A 27193-nucleotide genomic window follows, 5' to 3' on the forward strand; every position below is an offset into this window, starting at 1 on the left:
ATGGTAGCGCTTCTCTGAGTATTTCTTTGTTCTGTAACTTTTTTGGTTGAGGATCAGCACCTCAACTTTGGGAAGCTGCAACCAGTAATACAGCATTTATATTTTAGGTGTCTCATAGCCATCAAACTAGCGCCCACCCACTTTTCTTCTTATATTAATAGGCTATGATAATTCAGATAACATATTTAGCGTCATTTTAGAATAATTTACACAACAGATTAATGGCATTGCAATTTAAGAGTGATTACATTTGAAAACAGAGTACATGCATAATGTAATGTTAGACACTGTGAAAAACACCAAGGAATACGTTTTAGTTTGCTTAGGTATTAAGGTATTTTATTCTTCATTGCCAATTTCATCTACGTGTTTGTTTAAACAACCATTCAATAAACATGTTTTCTTTACTACTATTGGGAAATATTGTGTTACTTTGGACAAACATTAACACATATTTGGTACATCTACCAAGGCTAAAAATACAGAAATTTAGTAGAAAGTATTACTATGGGTGGGAGATTATTCAGGATAAAAAAAAAAAAAAAGTGAAATATATTAATATAAGATGTATACAAGGTCAGGGACATCAGACACTTGCGCTAAAGATCAATCAGTATTTTTTGGTAGTTAAATGGGCAGACTAGGAAGACAAAGGGGGTGTTATCAGACGTCAAACATTTTGTTTCTATGTAAAAATTTTAAAAGTTTGCACCATGCATTAAAAACATACAATGTTGTTAACAATATAATCACTGAATCCAACACACTTTAATTATTCTGACCATAAGTACAGTATACCACATTCAACTGTTATTACTTCTTCAGGGGACACAGGTAATCCCACTGCTGACGTCAGTGCTGTATGACAAGAATCACTTTAAAAAACCAAAAGAGTTTTACCCGGAACATTTTCTGGATGCTGGTGGCAATTTTGTGAAGAATGAAGCGTTCATGCCTTTCTCAGCTGGTGAGTTACATCTGACATTCTGCCTTAGTGTAGTTACATAGAAGGAATAATTCCCAAGGTTTGGAGAGAAGATGAGGAGTAAGTAGCAATATCAGTATGGGTTGGGTATGAATTCCCGGCAGTGACAATCCCGATGGTCAGAATGCAGACAGCGGCATCCTGACAGTCAACATCCAGTTCAATCCCAGTAAGTATTTAAACCCTACCTCTATCCCTAACCCACTCCTCCTTCAGACTAACCCTAACCGTTCACTCCAACAACCTAACCCTAACTATTCCCTCCCGTAATACTAACCACCCCCAGCAGCCTAACCTTAACCTTCTCAACCCCTGCGGTCTAACCCTAACCCTCCCCCAATGCGTAACTTAACACTAATCCCCCGCACTAACTAGTGGGATTCTGACCGTTGGGATCCCAATGTTAGTATTCCAACAGCATCCCATCAATATAATGTGTTAGGGTAATCTTCAGTTTTTAGATTTCCACAGTAATAAAAGTTAAACTAGACAGAACAATGGGGGTCATTCTGAGTTGATCGCACGTAGCAACTTTTTGCTGCTCGTGTGATCAACCTGACGCCGCCTATGGGGGAGTGTATTTTAGCATAGCAGGGCTGCGATCACTTGTGCAGCCCTGCTATGCTAAAAAAGTTTCAAGCAAAACAAGACCAGAGCTGCAGTTACTCACCCAGTGCGATGGATCCAGTGATGAAGGTCCTGGTCCTGACGTCAGACATCCGCCCTCCAAACGCCTGGATCCACTTGCGTTGGACTCACCATGCCTGGAAAACGGTGCGTATCCACCCAGGAACGCCTCCCGCCTGTCCGTCTTCTTGCGATCGCCGCTGAGATCACATTTCTCATTGGCATCGCGCATTTCCATCCTGTTCGCACCGCAGCGAAGAACCGCTGCGTGCGAACGGGTCGGAATGACCCCCAATGTACAGTACAGGAGATATAGGGGAGTATTCAATTAGTGCCGTTTTTATTCTACCAGTCTAAAAAACTACACTTTTCGCCCATTTTTAGGTTGAATTTCCATTCGACCTTTTCAAAGCCCATTATATTTTTTCGAGTGGTCGAAAAATCCTGCACTGGCGAAAACCACGTGTGTTGTCAAATTCTCCTCTGATACATATATTTTGGTGAATTTGCAGGCATTTTTGGCGCAATTTTCTGCCATTACATACCCTCTGCCAATCAGAAGCCGCCGGTCCGCGAGCTCTGATTGGCTCACGAAACGGCGGCTGGTTTGAAGTCCGCTATATGCCGCCGCGCCAAACACAGCCGCGCTGGCGGGCGCTCTTCTCTCCTGACAGCTGAGACACGCTGCTGCCCGACTGAGCGGCAGCGTGTATCAGTGAGCGCTGGACCGGCCCACGTGGCCATCGTCCCGTCTGGCATTTGCCAGATGGCCAGTCCGGCCCTGTTTGGTGCTATACCATCAAAACCAGTATTCATCTACCACACTCAGGGGGATATGTACTAAGGGTTATATTCAATTGAAGTCGAAAGCTGCCGTCTGTCGAAAAGACGGCAGTTTTCGACTTTTTTTAGGTCGGAGGGGGTTCCGACCTATACAATCTAACCTCAAATTATTCGACAGGTCGAGGAATTTGACTTGTCAAAAAACACGCGGATCGGCGGAATAGCTGCCGATCCGCGTGCTTGTGTCGAAAACGGAGCCAAAACTGACAAGTTTGAGCCCCCTTTTCAACCATCTCAATTCGACTTTGAAAAAAGACGAATTGAGATGCGGGAGCAGAGACGGGGGAGAGCAGCGGGCAGACTGGGGAGAGCAGCGCCGGAGGATGTATCACAGCCTCCACTCACAGCAGCGTCCACCCGGCTTCAGCAAGCGAGACCTCGCTTGCTGGAGTCGGGTGGACGCTGCCGTAAGCTGTGGCTGTGATGCGGGAGCAGAGACGGGGGAGAGCCGCGGGCAGACGGTGGAGAGCAGCGCTACAGCAGTGGGAGCATAGCCGGAGGATGTGTCACAGCCACCGCCCATAGCAGCGTCCATCTGGCTCCAGCAAGTGATGTTTCGCTTGCTGGAGCTGGGTGGACGCTGCTGTGAGCGGCGGCTGTGATACATCCATTGGCTACGCTGCTGTAGCGCTGCTCTTCCCCGTCTGCCCGCGGCTCTCCCCCTTCTCTGCTCCCGCATCTCAATCTGACTTTTTTTAAAGTCGAATTGAATTGAGATGGCATTGAATTGACTTCGTCAAATGAATGTCGGAATGGATCCGACTTCAATTGAATATACCCCTAAGTCTTGGAGAGTGATGAAGTGGAAAGAGATAAAGTAAACACCAATCAGCTCTTAACCGCCATGTTACAGGATGCGTTTGATAAAAGCAGTTAGGAACTGATTAGTTGGTAGATTATCTCTCTACACTTTACCGCTCTCAAAGGCTTAGTACATCTGCCCCTCAATGGTGGTCATTCCAAGTTGTTCGCTCGTTGACGTTTTTCGCAACGGCGCGATTAGGTGGAAAATGCGCATGCACATGGTAAGCAGCGCACATGCGTTAAGTAATTTAACACAAAACTTTGAAGATTTACACAAAGTCGAGCGATGTTTTTTCAAAGCTCGAGTGATCGTAGTGTGATTAACAGATAGTGGGTGTTTCTGGGCGGAAACTGACCCTTTTCATTGAGTGTGCTAAAAAAACGCAGGCGTGCCAGGTAAAAACGCAGGAGTGTCTGGAGAAACAGGGGAGTGGCTGGCCGAACGCAGGGCGTGTTTGTGACGTCAAACTAGGAACTAAACGGACCGAGCTGATCGCAATCTAGGAGTAGATCTGGAGCTACTCACAAACTGCAAGGAATTATTTAGTAGCAGTTCTGCTAATCTTTCGTTCGCTATTCTGCTAAACTTAGATACACTCCCAGAGGGCGGCATCCTAGCGTGTGCAATGCTGCTAAAAGCAGCTAGCGAGCAAACAACTATTCGGAATGAGGGCCAATGTGCACACCATTACTTGTTTTATCATTTTCATAATTTTAACATATTGAGAGATCACTTATTTACCTCCATGATTAGTCAAGGATCTATAAAGTTCTGAGCAAAAGGAAGAGAAATACATCTGCACACTTGAATAATCTGAATTAACGATCTTAGTTCATTAATAAATGAATCAATGAAACCCCAATATACATTTGTCTAGATTAGACTTTAGACCTCTCTGGGGGTGCGACCCTATTACAACCAAAATATCAAAACAAATATAGAGAACTAAAAAGACGGTTGTGGAGTTGGGTGCACAGTATCAATTAATTGGATTGATTGGCAAATATAAAATGTAACTTTTATTATTTCTATTAATATTCAGAAGGTCCTTGTCTAGGGACGCATACAGCAAAATATAGAGGTTAAAACATATGACATATACAAACACATAAGTGATATAGAAAGGAAAATGTGAGAAAGATTCTTAAAAAGTGGGATCACTACAATGACTCCTGCAATGAGTATAATTGTTTATATATAGGACGTTATCCACTCAGGATACAACTTAAATCGCATTTATAAATTCTAAATATATTAGATATCATGTAGAGCGATTAGGTATAGCCACAGATAGTGGGGTACTTCTAATGGGACACCTCCTCTGGTGCATAGTTGCAATATACTATATGATACTGCTAAGACCTCTTGCCCATCTAATAATAGTGGATTACTCTTAAATAGAAAAACAGTGAATAAATCGATGCTGGAAGTGACATCAGGAAGAAAATTGTGCCACTAGTGCCCTGTGTAACAGTGTGTGATGTATCCCCTTATAGATAACTAATGGGCGAATCCATAAAGCTAGAGGTGTATATGTTTGTCAGGAATTGACACTAGCAGGTTCTCACGATACTCGCACTATATTCTTATTGGAACGTTCACACAAATGATGTGCACAGGTAAGTATATTACAGTCCACACTTATTTAGAAGTGAAGGGAAAAATGTGTTACAAAATGTCCTGGGACTGATCTGGCACAGAAGCAACAATTGTTGCAATGTCAATTCTTATAGTGAAAGAGGGATTCATGGGGATATTGCTTCACTGATGTGTGTGGTATTGACAAATCACACACCCTGTACACAATGCACTCTAACCGTTGTTGATCATACATATGTGCTTAACTGGAAATGCATCATTTAATTTTATTAGCTGTGACACTGTGTGCTCAGTGTGATGTAATCCACTGCGGAAATACCAAGATGTTATTGGAAGAACATGTATGTGTCTTTCAACAATGTGTGATAAAGCAGTATTCCTGATACCCTAGGGGGTCAGTTCTCCCAATTTGGGATGAGTGTCCTCTCTGAAATAATTCTATTGGTGATGAATATCACTATTGCTGACTCATAGACTGTAATGTATTTGTAAAACAGGGCTTGGAATACTGTTGCTGCTTCTTGCTATTTTACACTTAGCCGTGCAATAATAATTAGGCATAAGGTAATTGCAACATATTAAATACTAATGTAGTAATCCACATATATATGTTGCTATACAGAGAAGCAGTTAATTACTCTCTCTGTTGCAGCAATGGCCTGGGGTAAGGGCCCTTATGAACCAGAGCTTGGAATACTGTTTCTGCTTCTTGCTATTTTATTATAAGCCGTGCAACAATAATTAGGCATGAAATGATTGCAACATATTAAACCGTAATAAAGTAATCCACATATATATGCTGCTATACGGAGAGGCAATTGGTTACTCTCTCTGTTGCAGCAGTGGCCTAGTATAGAGACCTGAGGTGTCCCCACTATTACTATCCTGAGTGGTTTATACGTCTGGTTACCTGACCTCACAACCACAGTCTGCTGAGCAGATCTCGGTTGCTATTTACTAAAGCTCTATATGAGTCAGTGCTGGTGCGGGTAAATCCGTCATAAGCTCTTACACATTATACAACATTGCTATAAAATATAAGGAGTGTAGTGGCCCACTAACAAGCCGACATGCATGTTTCGCTGTACGGGCAGCTTTAACGAGGCTGAACCCGATTGTTTCCCACAGCTGTATTTTAACGAGTGAGTCTGACCACTCACGATCAGAGATAGAGTCACGTGTTTCTCTGGACCTATCGTAGGAGTCACATTACGGACCTCACAAGGTTGCGGAGACTTAACCCTGTCCAACCCTGTGTGTCACTTGCGGCTCCAGTCACGTGATCGGAGCTCAATGCCTTTGAGCATCGGTGTTTGGCTTCTTAGGACACTATGTGTACATCATGTAACAGTCACAGGCAGTGCTACGTCAGTGTGTGCTCCTATTGATTTGAGCACTACAGATGTTATATTAAATTGAAGATGTCTGATGACCGGTCAGATCTTAGCTCCGGTCACGTGATCTTCTGGCATGAGATTCTTGTGTTATGACCTAATTACATTCAGGAGAATGTGGAACAGCAAAGTGTTACAGAATGAGAGGATATTTATTCCTTGCCAGCATAATGCATATTTTCCTGTGGCAAGAATGTTGATAACTTCCGAGTCACATATTTGCGCCTGACTGGATGCTAGTACAATCCAATAGAGAATGAAAGATATATTGGATAATGTATATAGATTTAGGAATGAGTTGATCTAATTGATAGGTACAGGGATCGATGATTTGTATCCAATAATAGGATGCATGTTAACCTAGAAAAAAAGGGGGGATAATAGAAAAATTAGGCATAGAAGAAAATAATAAATGAATGTTGGTTAATAACGTATATCCTGTTGATTACACCTAATATATATGATGTGGTAGCAACGGTTCCTTGGTAGGACCTTTTTGATAATGAAACTATAGTTACTGATGTGATATGTGCTTCGTGAATAGATGAATGAAGCTGTGAAAATGAGAGGGGTGTGAGAGAGGATACGTGTCCCAAGGGGACAGTGAAGATATTGGAAAAATTACTAGTGAATAGTGTATGTGAGAATACTAGGAGGTCTTCCATAAATACACAAAAATAAGAGGAAGAGGAGTGTGGCAAAGATTAATTGTGACGGAAGAAGAGAGAGAAGAGAAGAAAAAATGTGTTGGTGTGGGACAATATTGTGCAGATCAGATGTGACATATTGATGTGAGAGTGATGATAAAGCATAACTAGGTTATTGCATATTTCAATGATAAAGTATAAATAACGTGATGGACCAGGGGGATGTCAATACGAATGCACCCCCTGTGCCTCTCGATATGCTGGTGATATTTTTATTAGAGTAGGATGCTGTCCTACTAAAGAAATGCTAAATTTGTCTGCCGCTGAATTGGCAGGCCCCATAGGAGATTGTTTGATCCTTCCGATTAGCTTTGTTAAATCGGTTTTATTGTGGCCACACTCTACCTATTATATATTGTGAACATACCGAAAGAGGGGGGAGGGAGGGAGAAAGAGAAGAAGAACCCTGTGTGTTGTCCTAATTTTTATTGTTGTCAATCTTGGAATGGTGACTCCAACCAATTCCACAGCTCACCTATACCAAAGGATTTATAGAAATGAGCTATAGCTGTTGGCTTCATTTAGGCCATGCGGGTGCTGGCTGTTCAGAAGAAAGATCATTTTCGTCTCAAATCTTAGAAGTGCTTGGTCTAGGTCTCCACCTCGGATCCCCAGTTGTATGTGTCTCATGCCGAAAACTTTCAGGCCTGTGGGGTCACTTTGATGGAATTTCAAAAAGTGTCGAGCCACCGATGTCAGTGTCTTAAATCTTGACTGGTCCCTGGCAGCATTGCGTATGCTGCCTACATGCTCTAAAATACGGACTTTTAATGGTCTAATGGTTTTGCCGATGTATATTTTCTGGCATGGACATTCCATATGATACACTGTTCCTATGGACGTACAGGTTATTGATGTAGAAATCAGCCACTTGTGATTGTATTTGTCTAAAAACCATTTTTTAGGGACCATAAATTGGCATGCTTTGCAACGCCCACAACTCTTTGATCCTTTTCTGTTAATTATCGCCTCCTGTGGTTTAGAGAGGTGGCTCTGGACCAATTGGTCCCTGATGTTGCGCGATCTCCGCCAACTACTTTGTACTTTTTTGGGTAAGATCTGCTTAAGATCGTGATCTGTTTGTAGTATAGCCCAGTGTTTTTGGAGAATGGTTTCAATCTCTTTCCAGTGAGTGTTGAAAGTGCTAATGAATCTCACTGGTTCATCCCGGTTCTCTCTGGTTTTAACTTTAAGAAGGGATTCACGTGGTTACTTTTCCACTTCTCGTATTGTTTTTTTAATGAGTGTGTTACTGTAACCCCTATTTTTAAATCTGGTACCCAGTTCCCCTTGTCTATGATTAAATACATCAGGGTCAGAGACGTTTCTCTTAGTGCGCAGTAATTCTCCTTTAGGGACTGCTCTGATGGTAGAGGGAAGGTGTGAGCTTGTGGAATGTAAAATACTGTTCGTAGCAGTATGTTTCCTGAATATATCCGTAGTGATGTTTCTTTCATCATCAATGTGAATCGTCAGGTCAAGGAAATTAATCCTGGATTGACTGGTCTCATATGTGAGCTTCAAATTCAGATCATTGTTATTGAGTAGGGAGATGAATTGTTTCAGGTCACTTAAACGTCCATCCCATAGCATATCATCTATGTACCGGAGATAAATTAGAATATTCTCCGTGTACATTTCCATTGCCTCCTGAAAGACCACCTCCTTCTCCCACCACCCCAGGTAGAGATTGGCATACGTCGGGGCACAGGCTGTCCCCATCGCTGTGCCCCTTACCTGGAGGTAGTGGGATTCATTGCATGTAAAGTAGTTTTTGGTTAAAATGAATTCTAACAATTGGATGAGGAAATCATTATGTTCATTAGGTCTTTCCATATCCAAAAAGTATTTGGTGGCCTTTATCCCTTTATCATGGTTGATGCTCGTGTATAGACTTTCTACATCACACGACACCAGCCAGACTCCGGGATTCACACTGAGATTTCGCAATTTCAATAGAACATCCATTGTGTCACGTGTATATGATGCAAGTGAGGTGACATTTTTCCGGAGATGTTGGTCAACATAGATACTGGCATTTTCAGCGAGGCTCCCTTTCCCAGACACTATAGGTCTTCCCGGAGGCTTGATCTCATTCTTATGAATCTTGGGGAGAAGATATAGTGTTGGAGTTTTGGGCTTTGTTATTGTAAGGAATTCATAATCTTGTTTCTTAATGACCCCATTGTTGAAAGCCGTCTGTATAATATGTTTGTATTGTTTGAGGAATTTCTGGGTGGGGTTGAATATTAATTTCTCATAACAATTCCCAACCCCAAGTTGTTTGGAAATTTCCTCAATATACAGGTTCCTAGGCCATAGCACCACATTCCCCCCTTTATCGGAGGGCTTGATCAAGATTTCATCCCATTCTGCTATATCCCGTAATGCCAATCTTTCACCAGCACTGATGTTGTCATGATACCGTTTTTTGCGAAGGAATAAGTCATCCAGATCCCTGGAGACAAGGTCTTGGAACACTTTTACTGGCGGACAGATTTTATAGTCAGGAAAAAAGGTAGATTTTTTCTTCAGTTTACTACTATCAAAAGAAGTAGGTGTATCCTCATTCCCACTTTGTTCTTGCTCTAGATCCTCTAGTGCTTGGATTGCCTCAAGTTCTTCTGGATTGAGAGCTGAAGGGCTTGCTACAATATTAGAAAAGGAGGATTTCTGAAGTTCTATATTACTGAAAAATTTCTTAAGAAGAATCTTTCTAGTAAACAAGTTTAAATCCTTTTCACATTCAAAACGGTCCAAATCCTGGACCGGAGAGAATGAGAGTCCCTTACTTAAGATCTTAATTTGGTCGGAGGTAAGTATCCTATCGGAGAGATTTACAATTGTCAAATTATCCCCAATATCAGTTGTTTCTATAGGGTCCCTTAGTAATACTTCCTGTCTCTCCTCTCCCTTGGTTCCTCCTTCCAGTCCAGAGTGTCCCTCTTTCTTCTGCCTCTTCTTCCCCCTCCTGATCTTCCTCCATCTATGCCTGGACCTTCTCTCATGTCCCTCGGGGTTTTGCCTAAAAAAATCCCTCCTAAAGGTCCTATTCATTGATGTGCTCCTGGGGGATTCTCCATCTGAGGATTCAGCTTCAGATGTAGAGTAATTAGAAGACTGTGTATTCCTGTTTCTCTGGGAGGGGATATTCCATTTGAAGATTGTATTAGTTGAAAAATCTGTTTTGTCCCTTTGAAATTTTCTCCTTTTTCTCTCAATAATGTCATTTTCATAGTCCTCCATCTCCTTCCTATATTTCTCATATCTCTGTTGGAACTTATCTAGGCTTTCAAATGTTTTGAGTCTGTCCCCCAATTTAGAGATCTCTTGTGTTAAATGGGTTAGTATAATATCATCATGCTTGATGAGTATTTTCATTAGCTCTCTTGAGCATTGCAAGAGAGTGTTTTCCCATTCCTTTTTTAGATCTCCATTTGCCAATTCATAGGCCGGGAAAAGTTTAGGTCGAAGACCCCTAGGTACCAGATTATTTTTTAAATATTTCTCTGTAGTGGTCCTGTTCCAGCAGGTTCTACTTTGTTTCATTAGGGCCAGTTTCAGGCTAAACAGATCATCTAGCCAATCTGATTGTGTGTTGCCAGATTGTTCGGATGTGTCATTAAAGGCTGTTTCCATATCGTTCCTTAATTTATCCCTTCTATTTTCAAGATCTTTCGTGATACTGAAGTTCGACATTGTGTGTGGGAAAACAAATGGGTTCAGACAATTACAAGTGGCTGATTTCTACATCAATAACCTGTACGTCCATAGGAACAGTGTATCATATGGAATGTCCATGCCAGAAAATATACATCGGCAAAACCATTAGACCATTAAAAGTCCGTATTTTAGAGCATGTAGGCAGCATACGCAATGCTGCCAGGGACCAGTCAAGATTTAAGACACTGACATCGGTGGCTCGACACTTTTTGAAATTCCATCAAAGTGACCCCACAGGCCTGAAAGTTTTCGGCATGAGACACATACAACTGGGGATCCGAGGTGGAGACCTAGACCAAGCACTTCTAAGATTTGAGACGAAAATGATCTTTCTTCTGAACAGCCAGCACCCGCATGGCCTAAATGAAGCCAACAGCTATAGCTCATTTCTATAAATCCTTTGGTATAGGTGAGCTGTGGAATTGGTTGGAGTCACCATTCCAAGATTGACAACAATAAAAATTAGGACAACACACAGGGTTCTTCTTCTCTTTCTCCCTCACTCCCCCCTCTTTCGGTATGTTCACAATATATAATAGGTAGAGTGTGGCCACAATAAAACCGATTTAACAAAGCTAATCGGAAGGATCAAACAATCTCCTATGGGGCCTGCCAATTCAGCGGCAGACAAATTTAGCATTTCTTTAGTAGGACAGCATCCTACTCTAATAAAAATATCACCAGCATATCGAGAGGCACAGGGGGTGCATTCGTATTGACATCCCGCTGGTCCATCACGTTATTTATACTTCATCACTGAAATATGCAATAACCTAGTTATGCTTTATCATCACTCTCACATCAATATGTCACATCTGATCTGCACAATATTGTCCCACATCAACACATTTTTTCTTCTCTTCTCTCTCTTCTTCCGTCACAATTAATCTTTGCCACACTCCTCTTCCTCTTATTTTTGTGTATTTATGGAAGACCTCCTAGTATTCTCACATACACTATTCACTAGTAAAATATAAAAACAGTAAAACAGGTTCCCTGGGCGCAAAGCCGCCTGTACACTTCTGGTGTCAAAATAAATGTCACCACATTTATAGAACACAGATATACAACAAAAGATAGACACCAGACTGTGTCCTAGGCGCTTATAGAATAAATTATATATACAATACGTTCCTCTTAAAGATGGATGACTTCAGAATTGGTTCACTCCTTATGGAAGTATTGTGATCTCGTCCAGTTAAATTGAGTTGAAGTTATCCGTACATGTGAAGTAAAAAAATAACATGCAATGTGTAGTATTGCTAATAGTCCAGTAATAAAACAATTATAGAACAGTTGGAATAAATGATGATCCACAGTTGTCTCGCGTACCCCACTCACACTGAGATAGATATAGATGTGCCCATAAAGGTATCTTTCAATGCAGTGGTGTTAGCAGCATCCAAGTGACCAAACATTAGGTTGTGATGGATTAATCATACATAGGCGTACCCAAGACTCACACAGGGGATGTAGAGGACAGTCCTTAAAAGGTATCTTTGAACTTTCTATTTTTCATAAAAATGAGGCGTACCCCAACTCACACTGGAACTGGAAGTTCTGTTTCTATCAAGGTTTCTTTATTCCCGAGTAATGCTGTCAGCAAACTCCAATGCTCTGATTTAGTAGCTCACAAATATGCAGAAAGAGGAAAATAACAACAAACAGTGTGTAGTATTGTTTTAGGAAACAATGTGCACAAATAATGAGGCACTAATATTTGGTGAAGAACTAATGTTTTTCGCGTACCCCACTCACATCAAAAGATAGATGGTAATGTGCCTATAAAGGTATCTTTTATATAGAAACTCTCCCAAACCATGAGCTAAAAATTTAATCCAGAAGGGATTAGTACACAGGCGTACCCGAACTCACACAAGATGTATGACAGACGTTCCTATAATGGTATCTTTCACACCTTGGCACTCAAATGTGGGCGTACCCAGACTCACGTTGAAGTGGCATAGTGGAATCCTATCAGGGTATCTTTTCGGACTCAGATGGTTTATTCTGTCTATTCTGTCTTCCACAATTTCACCAATCAGTATGTAATGGCGGGAAGGATCTTATAAAGTCTACTATTCACGCTTGGTGATGTGTAATATTTCCAAGAAAATTCCAAATGCGAATGGTACTCATAAAAACAAATAGTTCTTTAATCCATTCCAACAAAGAAAAAGATTTTTCAAATAGAGTTGAAAAGTCTAAGCAACATACATAAAAAATGTGAAAAAATAATTTCCTGTTAAAACATTTTTTGTTGGCCGTTAAAAGTATAAATTAAAAAAATGTGGAATCTTGCTACTCACAGTCCAGACATTATCTGGACTGTGAGTAGCAAGATTCCACATTTTTTTAATTTATACTTTTAACGGCCAACAAAAATTTTTTTACCAGGAAATTATTTTTTCAAATTTTTTATGTATGTTGCTTAGACTTTTCAACTCTATTTGAAAAATCTTTTGCTTTGTTGGAATGGATTAAAGAACTATTTGTTTTTATGAGTACCATTCGCATTTGGAATTTTCTTGGAAATATTACACATCACCAAGCGTGAATAGTAGACTTTATAAGATCCTTCCCGCCATTACATACTGATTGGTGAAATTGTGGAAGACAGAATAGACAGAATAAACCATCTGAGTCCGAAAAGATACCCTGATAGGATTCCACTAGGCCACTTCAACGTGAGTCTGGGTACGCCCACATTTGAGTGCCAAGGTGTGAAAGATACCGTTATAGGAACGTCTGTCATACATCTTGTGTGAGTTCGGGTACGCCTGTGTACTAATCCCTTCTGGATTAAATTTTTAGCTCATGGTTTGGGAGAGTTTCTATATAAAAGATACCTTTATAGGCACATTACCATCTATCTTTTGATGTGAGTGGGGTACGCGAAAAACATTAGTTCTTCACCAAATATTAGTGCCTCATTATTTGTGCACATTGTTTCCTAAAACAATACTACACACTGTTTGTTGTTATTTTCCTCTTTCTGCATATTTGTGAGCTACTAAATCAGAGCATTGGAGTTTGCTGACAGCATTACTCGGGAATAAAGAAACCTTGATAGGAACAGAACTTCCAGTTCCAGTGTGAGTTGGGGTACGCCTCATTTTTATGAAAAATAGAAAGTTCAAAGATACCTTTTAAGGACTGTCCTCTACATCCCCTGTGTGAGTCTTGGGTACGCCTATGTATGATTAATCCATCACAACCTAATGTTTGGTCACTTGGATGCTGCTAACACCACTGCATTGAAAGATACCTTTATGGGCACATCTATATCTATCTCAGTGTGAGTGGGGTACGCGAGACAACTGTGGATCATCATTTATTCCAACTGTTCTATAATTGTTTTATTACTGGACTATTAGCAATACTACACATTGCATGTTATTTTTTTACTTCACATGTACGGATAACTTCAACTCAATTTAACTGGACGAGATCACAATACTTCCATAAGGAGTGAACCAATTCTGAAGTCATCCATCTTTAAGAGGAACGTATTGTATATATCATTTATTCTATAAGCGCCTAGGACACAGTCTGGTGTCTATCTTTTGTTGTATAACTATTCACTAGTAATTTTTCCAATATCTTCACTGTCCCCTTGGGACACGTATCCTCTCTCACACCCCTCTCATTTTCACAGCTTCATTCATCTATTCACGAAGCACATATCACATCAGTAACTATAGTTGCATTATCAAAAAGGTCCTACCAAGGAACCGTTGCTACCACATCATATGTATTAGGTGTAATCAACAGGATATACGTTATTAACCAACATTCATTTATTATTTTCTTCTATGCCTAATTTTTCTATTATCCCCCCTTTTTTTCTAGGTTAACATGCATCCTATTATTGGATACAAATCATCGATCCCTGTACCTATCAATTAGATCAACTCATTCCTAAATCTATATACATTATCCAATATATCTTTCATTCTCTATTGGATTGTACTAGCATCCAGTCAGGCGCAAATATGTGACTCGGAAGTTATCAACATTCTTGCCACAGGAAAATATGCATTATGCTGGCAAGGAATAAATATCCTCTCATTCTGTAACACTTTGCAGTTCCACATTCTCCTGAATGTAATTAGGTCATAACACAAGAATCTCATGCCAGAAGATCACGTGACCGGAGCTAAGATCTGACCGGTCATCAGACATCTTCAATTTAATATAACATCTGTAGTGCTCAAATCAATAGGAGCACACACTGACGTAGCACTGCCTGTGACTGTTACATGATGTACACATAGTGTCCTAAGAAGCCAAACACCGATGCTCAAAGGCATTGAGCTCCGATCACGTGACCGGAGCCGCAAGTGACACACAGGGTTGGACAGGGTTAAGTCTCCGCAACCTTGTGAGGTCCGTAATGTGACTCCTACGATAGGTCCAGAGAAACACGTGACTCTAACTCTGATCGTGAGTGGTCAGACTCACTCGTTAAATTACAGCTGTGTGAAACAATCGGGTTCAGCCTCGTTAAAGCTGCCCGTACAGCGAAACATGCATGTCGGCTTGTTAGTGGGCCACTACACTCCTTATATTTTATAGCAATGTTGTATAATGTGTAAGAGCTTATGACGTATTTACCCGCACCAGCACTGACTCATATAGAGCTTTAGTAAATAGCAACCGAGATCTGCTCAGCAGACTGTGGTTGTGAGGTTAGGTAACCAGACGTATAAACCACTCAGGATAGTAATAGTGGGGACACCTCAGGTCTCTATACTAGGCCACTGCTGCAACAGAGAGAGTAACCAATTGCCTCTCCGTATAGCAGCATATATATGTGGATTACTTTATTACGGTTTAATATGTTGCAATCATTTTATGCCTAATTATTGTTGCACGGCTTATAATAAAATAGCAAGAAGCAGAAACAGTATTCCAAGCTCTGGTTCATAAGGGACCTTACCACAGGCCATTGCTGCAACAGAGAGAGTAATTAACTGCTTCTCTGTATAGCAACATATATATGTGGATTACTACATTATTATTTAATATGTTGCAATTACCTTATGCCTAATTATTATTGCACGGCTAAGTGTAAAATAGCAAGAAGCAGCAACAGTATTCCAAGCCCTGTTTTACAAATACATTACAGTCTATGAGTCAGCAATAGTGTATTCATCACCAATAGAATTATTTCAGAGAGGACACTCATCCCAAATTGGGAGAACTGACCCCCTAGGGTATCAGGAATACTGCTTTATCACACATTGTTGAAAGACACATACATGTTCTTCCAATAACATCTTGGTATTTCCGCAGTGGATTACATCACACTGAGCACACCGTGTCACAGCTAATAAAATTAAATGATGCATTTCCAGTTAAGCACATATGTATGATCAACAACGGTTAGAGTGCATTGTGTACAGGGTGTGTGATTTGTCAATACCACACACATCAGTGAAGCAATATCCCCATGAATCCCTCTTTCACTATAAGAATTGACATTGCAACAATTGTTGCTTCTGTGCCAGATCAGTCCCAGGACATTTTGTAACACATTTTCCCCTTCACTTCTAAATAAGTGTGGACTGTAATATACTTACCTGTGCACATCATTTGTGTGAACGTTCCAATAAGAATATAGTGCGAGTATCGTGAGAACCTGCTAGTGTCAATTCCTGACAAACATATACACCTCTAGCTTTATGGATTCGCCCATTAGTTATCTATAAGGGGATACATCACACACTGTTACACAGGGCACTAGTGGCACAATTTTCTTCCTGATGTCACTTCCAGCATCGATTTATTCACTGTTTTTCTATTTAAGAGTAATCCACTATTATTAGATGGGCAAGAGGTCTTAGCAGTATTATATAGTATATTGCAACTATGCACCAGAGGAGGTGTCCCATTAGAAATACCCCACTATCTGTGGCTATACCTAATCGCTCTACATGATATCTAATATATTTAGAATTTATAAATGCGATTTAAGTTGTATCCTGAGTGGATAACGTCCTATATATAAACAATTATACTCATTGCAGGAGTCATTGTAGTGATCCCACTTTTTAAGAATCTTTCTCACATTTTCCTTTCTATATCACTTATGTGTTTGTATATGTCATATGTTTTAACCTCAATATTTTGCTGTATGCGTCCCTAGACAAGGACCTTCTGAATATTAATAGAAATAATAAAAGTTACGTTTTATATTTGCCAATCAATCCAATTAATTGATACTGTGCACCCAACTCCACAACCGTCTTTTTAGTTCTCTATATTTGTTTCTATAAAGTTCTGTAAAGACTGAAGGGAAGTGTATTAAGCATTGGAGAAAGATAAAGTGGAGAAGCAACCAATTAGCCCGGAACTGTCATTTCATAGACTGTGCTAGATAAATGACAGCTAGAAACCTATTGGTTGCTTTTGGAAATGTAGCCACTTTATCACTCTCTAAGGCCTGATACATCTCCCCCTATAACATATACATTGCAGTTATCGCTGTGACAGTCCTTCTCATACAATGTGGAATGCAATTTACCAGACACACAAGGTTCTGTTTCCTATTTCAAGCAATTCTCATGTTAGTTTATCAATACGGTGATTTTTTTCATTTGGTTTAATGTAAGCTAGCCAGTGGCATCACATATTCTTAAACGGCAGTGCCACCGGGACAATACCACTGGGTGAGACTGGACAGTAACTGCCACTAAAGGCTGGAGACTTTGCATCCCCTAAGAGGCTGATCATTTTCTGGTATGTTGGTGTATTCTCAACTCTGTGTTATTATAGATATTCACTATCAATTGTAGTACTGTAGTGATATTTAATGGTTTTCCCTCTGCAATAAAGGAAATGTTATAACATACTCTACTTCTTACCTGTATGATCGCCGAGCCCAAGGCATCCGGGAATACCTAGGGACCATGAGTCTAACACCCACCATCCTCACAGTGGGTTTAGTATGATTTCCCGATGGGCAATTAGAATGCCAACAGCAGTATACCATCCATCAGAATCCCAACAGCCCCCTCTAAAGTACCCTGACCCTCCCCTGCCCCCTACCCTAACCCTCCCTTGTAGGTGTCTAAATCTAACCCTCTCTGGTGGTGCCTAAACCTAACCCTCCTGGGTGGTGCCTAACCCTAATCCCCCTTCCTTGCTGCCTAAACCTAACCCTCCCCGCTTGGTGCCTAACCCTAACCTCCCCTTCTATGTGCCTAAACCTAACTCACCCTTCCCGGTCCTTAACCCTAACCTTCCCGAACCCTGCACCCTAACCCTAAACCCCCTTCTCCTGCCTAAACCAAAACTCCCCCCCCCCCTGCGTGGCAGGATGCCAGCGTATCCCGCTGGATGGGCATTCTGGATTTTTGCCATTGGTATTGTGCCTCTAGTATACTAAGCGGCATTGCTATTTAGAAGCCGGGATTGTGGCGTCTTTTGGGATCCTGGCGTCGGTATATCTGCACAGGTATAGTATCCCATATCCAAAATGCTTGGGACCAGAAGTATTTTGGATATCGGATTTTCCGTATTTTGGAATAATTGCATACCATAATGAGAAATCATTGCGATGGGACCCAAGTCTAAGCACAGAATGCATTTATGTTTCATATACACCTTATATACACATAGCCTGAAGGTCATTTTTGCCAATGTTTTTAATAACTTTGTGCATTAAACAAAATTTGTGTACATACACGTAATTCATTTATGTTTCATATACACCTTATACACACAGCCTGAAGGTTATTTGATACAATATTTTTAATAACTTTATATATTAGACAAAGTTTGTGTACATTGAGCCATCAGAAAACAAAGGTGTCACTATCTCAATCTCACTCAAAAAATTCTGTATTTCTGAATATTTGGATATGGGATACTCAACCTGTATATCCCGTCGGAAACCTAACCACATCTCCTCACAGTCACCAAAGAAGATTTCACTCCCTACCATTAGCTAAATAAGCATCCTTGCATGGGGGAAGGTAGTGATCTTAGCGTTTGCTGATTTGTTCAAACACAAGCAGCAAATCTGAGTAAAGTACAGCTCCTCACAGAACCATATCTATGATATACTATTCCAGATGTTTCAAAGACGCAAAAAGGCATTATAGACAAAGATGGCCAATCTCTTTGAAAGCAATTGTTCCGCGCCTCACCAGTCTTGAACATGCATAATTGAAAGTTAATTCTCTGAAAGCCAGCGTTCCAGGTTGATATATAACCAAGGTAGTCAATCTACATTACATGTCAAAAAACTAATACTTTTAAATGGTCAAGAACTCAAGACGGAAGTGGTCTACTCTAGAAAGAGACTCTCTAGAAAGGAGATATTATGAAGTGCCAAGTATCAGGAAGCAGTAGCCCAATATGTTTGAGACCTCCTTTGCGAATGTAAAGCTCTAGAAACCAACTGGAGGACATAAAAAATGAGAGCAACTACTACATAAGAATAAAAGCATTCAAGAGTCCAGAGAGCCTTAAGATTTGTCAATTTCTACCAAAAGTTCTATTAATTATGTTTACAATTTAAAGATCTAAATGTGTACAGGGTTATTCTACCTCTCTGCCCTAAGGCTTCAAATTATCATCCCCAAGAAACACAGAGGGAGATGTATTATAGCATCACCTCTTACTGATTCTCCGCTTATTGAGGAAAACAGAAAGAAATGATCCTGGGATGTGATCACATCTCGGTTTCTGCTGGAGTGGGGGAGAAAAATTCTTCCCTTTAGTGATCCCTACAAGTCCCACAGCACATCAGACTAGAGTCTTGCCTCTTGGCTCTCATCATATCATAGGTCCATCCCTATGGCTGGCATTGTGGTCTCTGCCATAGGACACACAGCCCAGCCATCATTTTGGGTTTATCGGTCTTGTGACTGATGCGATATGTAAATTAAAGCTTCCAATATTAGGAGGGCGTAGAGTTTTGTGCTCCACATCTAGTCTCCAGCCTTCCTGTGTATTCATTTTCTTGATCTATGCACATGTCCCAGATTAATTTCTGACTCCTTAGCCTACTTCTGTGTATCTCATTTTGACCCCAGCTAGTTATCATCCATATATCTCTTCCTTTAGTCTTTGGCATGTTACTACTGTAGTCCTGGCTTGCTGACAATGCTAGGATTCAACTCAGAGGGCCACAAGAAGCCACTTCTTAGTAAATATACCCAATTTTATTAATGATCTTTTTAATTATAGTTTTAAACCTACCCAACTCAGTGTTTCTACAGGTAAGGTGCCTCTAATATATTATTACAATATGCACAAGTTTTGGGAGGTAAAGAGTATTGCATAGAGAATTGATCAATGCAGATAATCAAAAATTACTGTGCTGAATTGTACAGTATATAATAACCGATATATAATAATATTATATTCTCTGACACATGTTTCTGTATTCTAGGTAAGAGAAGTTGTGCCGGTGAGAACTTGGCCAAAATGGAGCTCTTCATGTTCTTTGTGAAGCTGCTGCAGAACTTCACCATCCAGGCTCCTCCGGGGGCCACACTGGACTTGGCCCCTGCAGTTGGTTTTACATGTTGTCCTATGAGCTATATGATGTGTGCTGTTTCTCGTACATAAAATAGGATTGCACCAAGCACTAAAAATAAAGGATTACATTTTTTTCCTAGCTGGGTTTATGTAGACATAATAAAGAATATACCTATTTTTCAAACCTCATTTTGTAAGTACTGTATGTCTGGGCTGTTTGCGCTTTGAGATGGGATTCATTTATTACCCTCTTTCAATCTTCTATAAAATGTCAACATGGTTAAAAGGTTAATCTGGAAATGGTCAAAACAAAAAGGTTTACACAAGTTTGTTTGTTTTTTAGAGAAAATGTTGCCTTTTCACAGTTTGTGTGTGTAGTAGTGCAAACTTAGAACCTCCGGGACTCACTTCACTTGCCATGCACTCACCACAGGTTGTTATTCTCAGTCATAGTCCATGTGGATGGTAATGAAATATTTTTAAAAACTTGTACCAATTTGTACCTGTCAACCATAAGCACAATCGGCCTTTTACCTGCTGACCATTTGACCATATCAACCTATTTCATGTCGACCATATGGGGTTGACCTATTGACTCTCTTACTTGACATTGTCTATCTGTACATTGGAACCTTTGTAGGTGCTGCTTTCTTCTAAACAAGGGGTTCTCAAATACAGTCGTCAAGTACCACCAACAGCTCATGTTTTATAGATCAGGGTCAGTAATTATGCCACCTGCAGAAATCCTGAAAATGTGACCAGCTGGTATGAACCTCCACTGTGGTCCATCATTGTAGCGGGTCCCGGCCGTTGCTAGGTGACCAGGACAAACCATCACATCGGCCATGGGGGTTTGCTGGCCGCTCTGTTTCCTGGTCCTAGCTGTTGCCTAGCAGCAATGATGCATGTGTGTTTGTGCAGCTCTACAGCTGCAACCTGTTAATCATTAAGGGGACTGATCTGCCTGGCACTCTGCTATTGGTCCCTTTTCCTGATAATAGGCAGACAGCCCTGCACAGCCTTGCTGGTGATAGTTTCTGAGTGACTGATTACAGTGTCTAGTTCGTAGAGTCTAGTTTGGAAGCCTTGTCAGCTAGTCCTTGTACACTACCCTACCCTACCTTGCCTTGTTATGTACCTAAAGACTCTCAGCTAAGTGACTGTGTAATAATACTATATTATTTTCTCTTTGTGCAGTTACTTTAACTGTGGAGCTAACCTGTATTTGCTGGCTATTCCTGGCCATTATTCACTGCAACTTTATATTAGATTTCTGAGTAAACTGCATACCCTGTGTTAGGATTTCAACTGTGATTTCCTGTGTTAAACTTTATTACTCTGCTGCCTGAATAAAGTACTGAGCATATCTTCATTACTGTAGATGTTCATTAGTAACAATAGTAGTCTTTGTGCTACATTCTTCTACTGCATTCAAGTTCTGGTACAGATCTGTGCACTCAACCATCAGCTGCTTTCCACCTGTTCAAAAGTATTGTGCTGCACTACAGACCTCACTTTACTCTCTTATGGTAAAGTCCACAGTCCGCTTATCACTATGCTGAGAGTTCCCTACAACACTTTCCTCCAATATCTCAAACACTTCTAGTACTTCACAGTCAATCTCCTATTAACTGTTTCCATGCCATTCTGCATTTGTCTGCGGTTACCACTACAAACAATAATCCTACGGTCTCTTGCCAAATGAGTAAGCACCTTATGCTAGAGGTTGATCTCCTGGTGACCACCTAAGTACCGGTGTATACATCAAACACTAAGATAACATTGAGTGGCTGTTATAGGCAGATGACTCTCTCGTGGGCTCTTACACAATTGAGCTGGAGCTCCCTAACATTATTACCCGCTCTACACTACTGGAGTGTATGCTCAACATGGATTCCATCTTGCCAAGTCCTTTCCAAGTCTCATCCATTCTGACTCAAGCCATGAATCCAGTTCTGGTTCTTGTGGGCAAGCTGCAGAAGTTTGAGAACATACAAACACTGCTGTTGCAGACCTTACCAGGAATGTAATCATATGTGGGTGTGCTGCAGCAGCAGTTAACTGACACCTCTCAAAAAACTTTGGGCTCAGTTAACCCTTGCTGTAGTCGGTCGAGTTAGAAAAATTTGAATGTCGCCTCCTCTTCCAATGGTTTTAAATCCTCTCAGTCTCACAGTATGGCGAATCCTAAATGACTGAAGGTATTTCACCTGAAGATTGTAGTGTTGCAAAAACTAATAACTGGTATTAAACAATTAATGGCAGAAATTCTTGGAAGTATTGTGGACACTATAAAAGCTTCCTCCCAAGCTCAAGAGACCAAGAACTACAGACTTTGACTGTCCTACAGTTGAGGCCTCTTTGTCTGAGCAAGTCAGGTACCAGAGTTTTCCACAACCCAGGCTCTGCGAAGTGAAGTGAAGTGAAGTGGCAGAGGCACAAAGAAAAAAGTCTCTGTATTTACTGTGGAAATGCTGATCACTTTATAAAAGACTGTTCTCTATGCAAGTCTAGAAATGGTGACAAGCTTCCATGTCCCAGGGTTCAGGCCAACAAACCACCCTGTGTAACATTTACTGTCCTTGACTCCATCACTCCCAATAGAGTTGCCATGGTTGCCCAAGAAGAGACTTGTATATATGATTGGGATAAGGTGACAAGAGGACCTAACCACGGTTATGGAAACCAGTAAAGAATATTAATATCTCTCATTACCAGGGAGTTATCTGACTCTGCAGCCTCAGGAGGGGCATTTTATTTGCAAACCTCAGGAGGGGTATCTCAGCCAATGGTTTGACCCCAGGAGGTATAGCCAATGCCGTGACCTCAAGTCAGATATCGAAAGTCCTAGCCAATAGCTGGATGACAGTAGTGTTAGCCAATGTCTTGATTCCATAAGAGGCAGCTGATGTACTGACTCCAGAAAGGGAGGTTGATGTTTTGATTCAAGAAAGGGTAATCGATGTCCAGACTTCAGAAGGGGTATCCAATGTGCAGGCTCAAGAGGGGGTATTCAATATTCAGACTCCATGAGGAGTGTCTGAGGCACCAACCCCAGGAGAAATGTCCAATGTACTGACCCCAGGATGGATGTCCAATGTACCAACTCCAGGAGGGGAGTCTGATGTACTAACCCCAGGTGTGGGGTAGGATAACTGGTCCCCAGAAGGAGCATCCAAGTCTCTGGTTCTAAGACCCAGAAGGAGCATCCAAGTCTCTGGTTCTAGAAGTGATGTCAGATCTGTCAACCCCATATGGGGCAACTGATTCTGAAGCTCTAGAAAGGGCATCTGCCTCTGCAGCCTTTGAGGTGCCCCTGACTCTGCAGCCCTTGATGGGACATCTGATTCTGCAGTACAAGGAGGGGCTTCTGATTCCATAGCCCCAGAACAGGTATCTGACTTCTCAGGTTCAAACATGAAATGTGGTGTCTTACAGTTAATCAACAGTTTAAACACAGCTTTCCCAGCTTTAACCCCAAATTCCTACAAGCACAATCCGATTTCTTCTGTCAGTTCCAGTTCCAGTAGAAATCTCCAGTTTGTCCTTCCAGTACCTATTCTCTTTGAAGGAGATCTAGCTCAATTCTGTGCCATGGCTTGGAAGTATCTCACTGACATTGAAACAGATTATCTATCGGTAAACTCCTGCCAATGCAGTTCAATATTTTCTTCATGCCTTCAGAGCCTTGGACTGAGCTAAGCCTTTCCTCAAGTCCAAGGATCCATTACTAAATGATCTCTCTGCCTTCATTAAAGCAGTACAAAAATAATTCACCCCAAAATCAGCCTATTTGACACCGTCTGAAAATTCAGATTCAGTGATGTCAAGTTCTAGTCAAAATCTGCCTGCTTGGTTTCCGAACATAATCTGATTGTTCCTGTCTGTCTGATTAGGGGACTTGTGTCTGTCAAGTCTGTAAAGAAACCCAAGTCTGCTATATAGGCAGAATATTATCAATCTGTTGTTTGGGACCAGGACTCTGACTCTGTCGTATTCAGGGTCAGACTGGCCCACAGTGGTACCAGGGAAACCACTGGTAGGCCCCACTGCCTGAGGGCCCACTCCTTCTTCTGGAGATCAGGTTCCAGACTGTGCACTTGTATTATACATGGTAGATATGTTGCATTACACTGCACTAAACTATTGTCTATTTCAAGCCTCTGTGGATGCTGGCCACACCCCCTTTGTAGGCTGGCCACACCCCTAAGTATTGGCCCCTATAACTGCATTCCCCCGATGGACCCTTCATGTCCCAGTCCGACACTGGTTGTATTCTATGGAAAACTAGACCAGTTTTGTGATCTGATGCTTCAGTGTCAAGATGTAGCACCACGTCTCTCCTTTCCATTCGAAATAATATTATACTTGCTCATTTCCTTGAAAGGGGAGGCTTTTGGATGGTCTAATCCACTCATTCAATCCAACAATCATATTATTCAAGATTTAGAAGCCTTCAGTAATTTTTTATGAAAATATTTGTTGGTCCTCAGATAGTTCTTTTGGGATCTCCTGGAAATCCTGCCATGTTTTCCAAAGAACCGCCTATTACTGAGGTCAGAAAACCTTTGATAAACCAATGCAGCAACAATTCTAAATCTTCACAAAAGCCACCAACCTGGTGCATAACTGGTCACTGTGTTTCATTATCTTCTCCATATTATGTCTTTCATGAAAATTCTGGTACTTTAAATCCATTGTCCACCCAGCTTGTCAAGAATGCTGTGATTCTTCTATTGGACATAGACTCAAATTCAGATTATGACTCTGCAACTCGATAAGCCTATTGCTTGAAGCTCTTGTAAACTCTAACAATATCTTTTCACTTCCGTTGGTTAGTCCCAGACAGTCTCAGAGAAAAAAGAAGCATCACTGAAGGCCTTGAACTTGCTTGTTTTCAGTAATTTTATATCAAGTCTTTAAGTTCCCCTCAGTTCTGTTTGGATGTCCATGTCCACTCTTAAGGGGAGGAAACTGTTATGAGCTGCCACTGCAGCTCAACATTGTAGCAAGTTCCGGTCTGTTATGCACACCAGTGCCAGCAGGAATGTACTGGTGTCTGAACGGAGAGGGATGCAAAACAAATGAACTCACAGACAGACTGGGGAATATGACATTACATACACAGAAGGTGATAGGGTAACAAAATAAACACAAAGTGAACAGAGAAGCCCAAAGGCTAAGAACCTGGGTGTCTCCCTAGTATTAGGAATGCTCAGATGGAAAGAAGCGAGATGTTGTGATTTAATACGTAGAGAACCCGAAATGCTGTTGCTAAGGGCAACATCAAAACCCTAAAGGGTTACCAACGGGTGTGGCAGTAAACTCCTTGGTCAGAGATGGAATAATAGACACAAGGAGAGTCTCCACAATCCTAGTCCTCACTTGCAGTGCACCGGTTCAGTTTACTGCCACTAAACTGACACCTGGACACCTTGCACAGTGAGAAAGGATTTTTGGCAGGCAAGTCTGAGAATACAGCCGCAAACTTGCTAGGTTCACAGAGTAGCTAAAGAACCCCAGCAGGTTAAATGACTGACTCCAGTCTTACTGCTAGGTCTGGATTGGCAGACTGTAGTACCAAATCCCAAGGCCTATTTGCAGTAAGCAACAAGCAAATACAAAGTTACACAGTACTAGCTAACTTTCAGGAACTGACTAACCAACAAAGATTCAGCAGCATCTGCCTAACCTGAGAAGAGGGTTTATATAGCAGGTGCTGTCCACGCCCCACTCAGACCTCACAGACTGTGAGCACAAAAACCAGCACCGGATCCCCTGCCGTGCACAGAGCCTGTAACCACTGCACAGCAAAAGACCCGAACCGGAGTGTCAGCTACGCTCAGGTTACTCCGCTAGAACTTGCCTCCCGGTTGCCATGACGACGTGGCAGCACAGGGCAGGAGACCCTAACACGGTCATTGGTAGGTGATCGGGAAAGCACCTCACATCAGAGTGGGGGTTGCTGGTTCCAGCTGTTGACTAGTAGTCAGGACTCCTGTGTATTTGTGCAGTTCTACAGCTGCAACCTGTTAATCATTAAGGGGGCTGGTCTGCCTGGCGCTCTGCTATTGGTCTATACTCCTGATATTAGGCAGCCACCCTGCACAGCCTTGCCAGTGATAGTTCCTGAGTGCATGAGTCTAGTCTCTACTTCTCAGAGTCTAGTTTGGAAGTCATGCCAACCAGTTTTTGAACACTACCCTACCCTGCCTTGCCTTGTCATGTACCTAAAATCTCTTTCAACTAACTGACTGTGTGATAATACTTTTTATTTGGTACTTTAGTATTTGCTCTGTATTTGTGCATGTACTTTAACTGTGGCTCTCACATGTGCCTGCTGGCATTCCTGGCTACTACTCACTGCAACCTCATATTGGATTGCTGAGTAAACTCTGCATAAACTCTGTAAATCCACTTTCTGCATGGATTTCAACTCTGAGTTTATGTGTTATACTTAATTATTATACTGCCTGAATCAAGTACTCAGCATATCATCATTACTGTGGTTGTTCTGGTTCAGGTTCTGGTTCAGACCTGCATTCAGGTTCTTGTTCAGATCTGTGTACTCACCCATTAGTTGCTTTCAACCTGGACAAAAGTATTGTGCTCCACTCAAGTCCTCACTTTACTCTCTTATCCACAGTTTATCATGACGCTGAGTGTTCCCTGCCACCCCTTACTCCAGTATCCTGAACACTTCTAGTACTCCACAGTCAATCTCCTGTTAACTGTTTCTGTGCCATTCTGCATTTGCCTGCAGTTACCACTCCATACAATAATCCTGCTGTCTACAGCCAACTGCTTAAACCCCTTACTGCTTGAGGTTTAAGTCCTGGTGGCCACCGAATTACCGGTGTGTACATCAAACACTAAAAAAAGAGAGCCACAGGTGGCTATTATAGACAGAAGACCCTTTCATGGGCTATAGGGGTTCTTACACAATTGAGCTGCTGTTCTATAACACCAGGGTTGAGACTGAGAACAACATTTCCAGACTCTTATATTAATAGGC

The 27193-nt window shown here is 41.4% G+C and overlaps 1 long non-coding RNA gene across 1 annotated transcript; it reads left to right on the forward strand.

The window, feature by feature from the left end:
• Positions 1 to 829: 829 nt before the first annotated feature.
• On the forward strand, positions 830 to 20367 carry LOC134911122 (uncharacterized). The gene is made up of 2 exons (XR_010176332.1): positions 830 to 967; positions 20090 to 20367. It is a non-coding gene; the product is annotated as an uncharacterized LOC134911122 (long non-coding RNA).
• The last annotated feature ends 6826 nt before the right edge of the window (positions 20368 to 27193 follow it).

Source organism: Pseudophryne corroboree, chromosome 4, assembly GCF_028390025.1.
Source record: "Pseudophryne corroboree isolate aPseCor3 chromosome 4, aPseCor3.hap2, whole genome shotgun sequence".
NCBI classification, from domain to species: Eukaryota; Metazoa; Chordata; class Amphibia; order Anura; family Myobatrachidae; genus Pseudophryne; species Pseudophryne corroboree.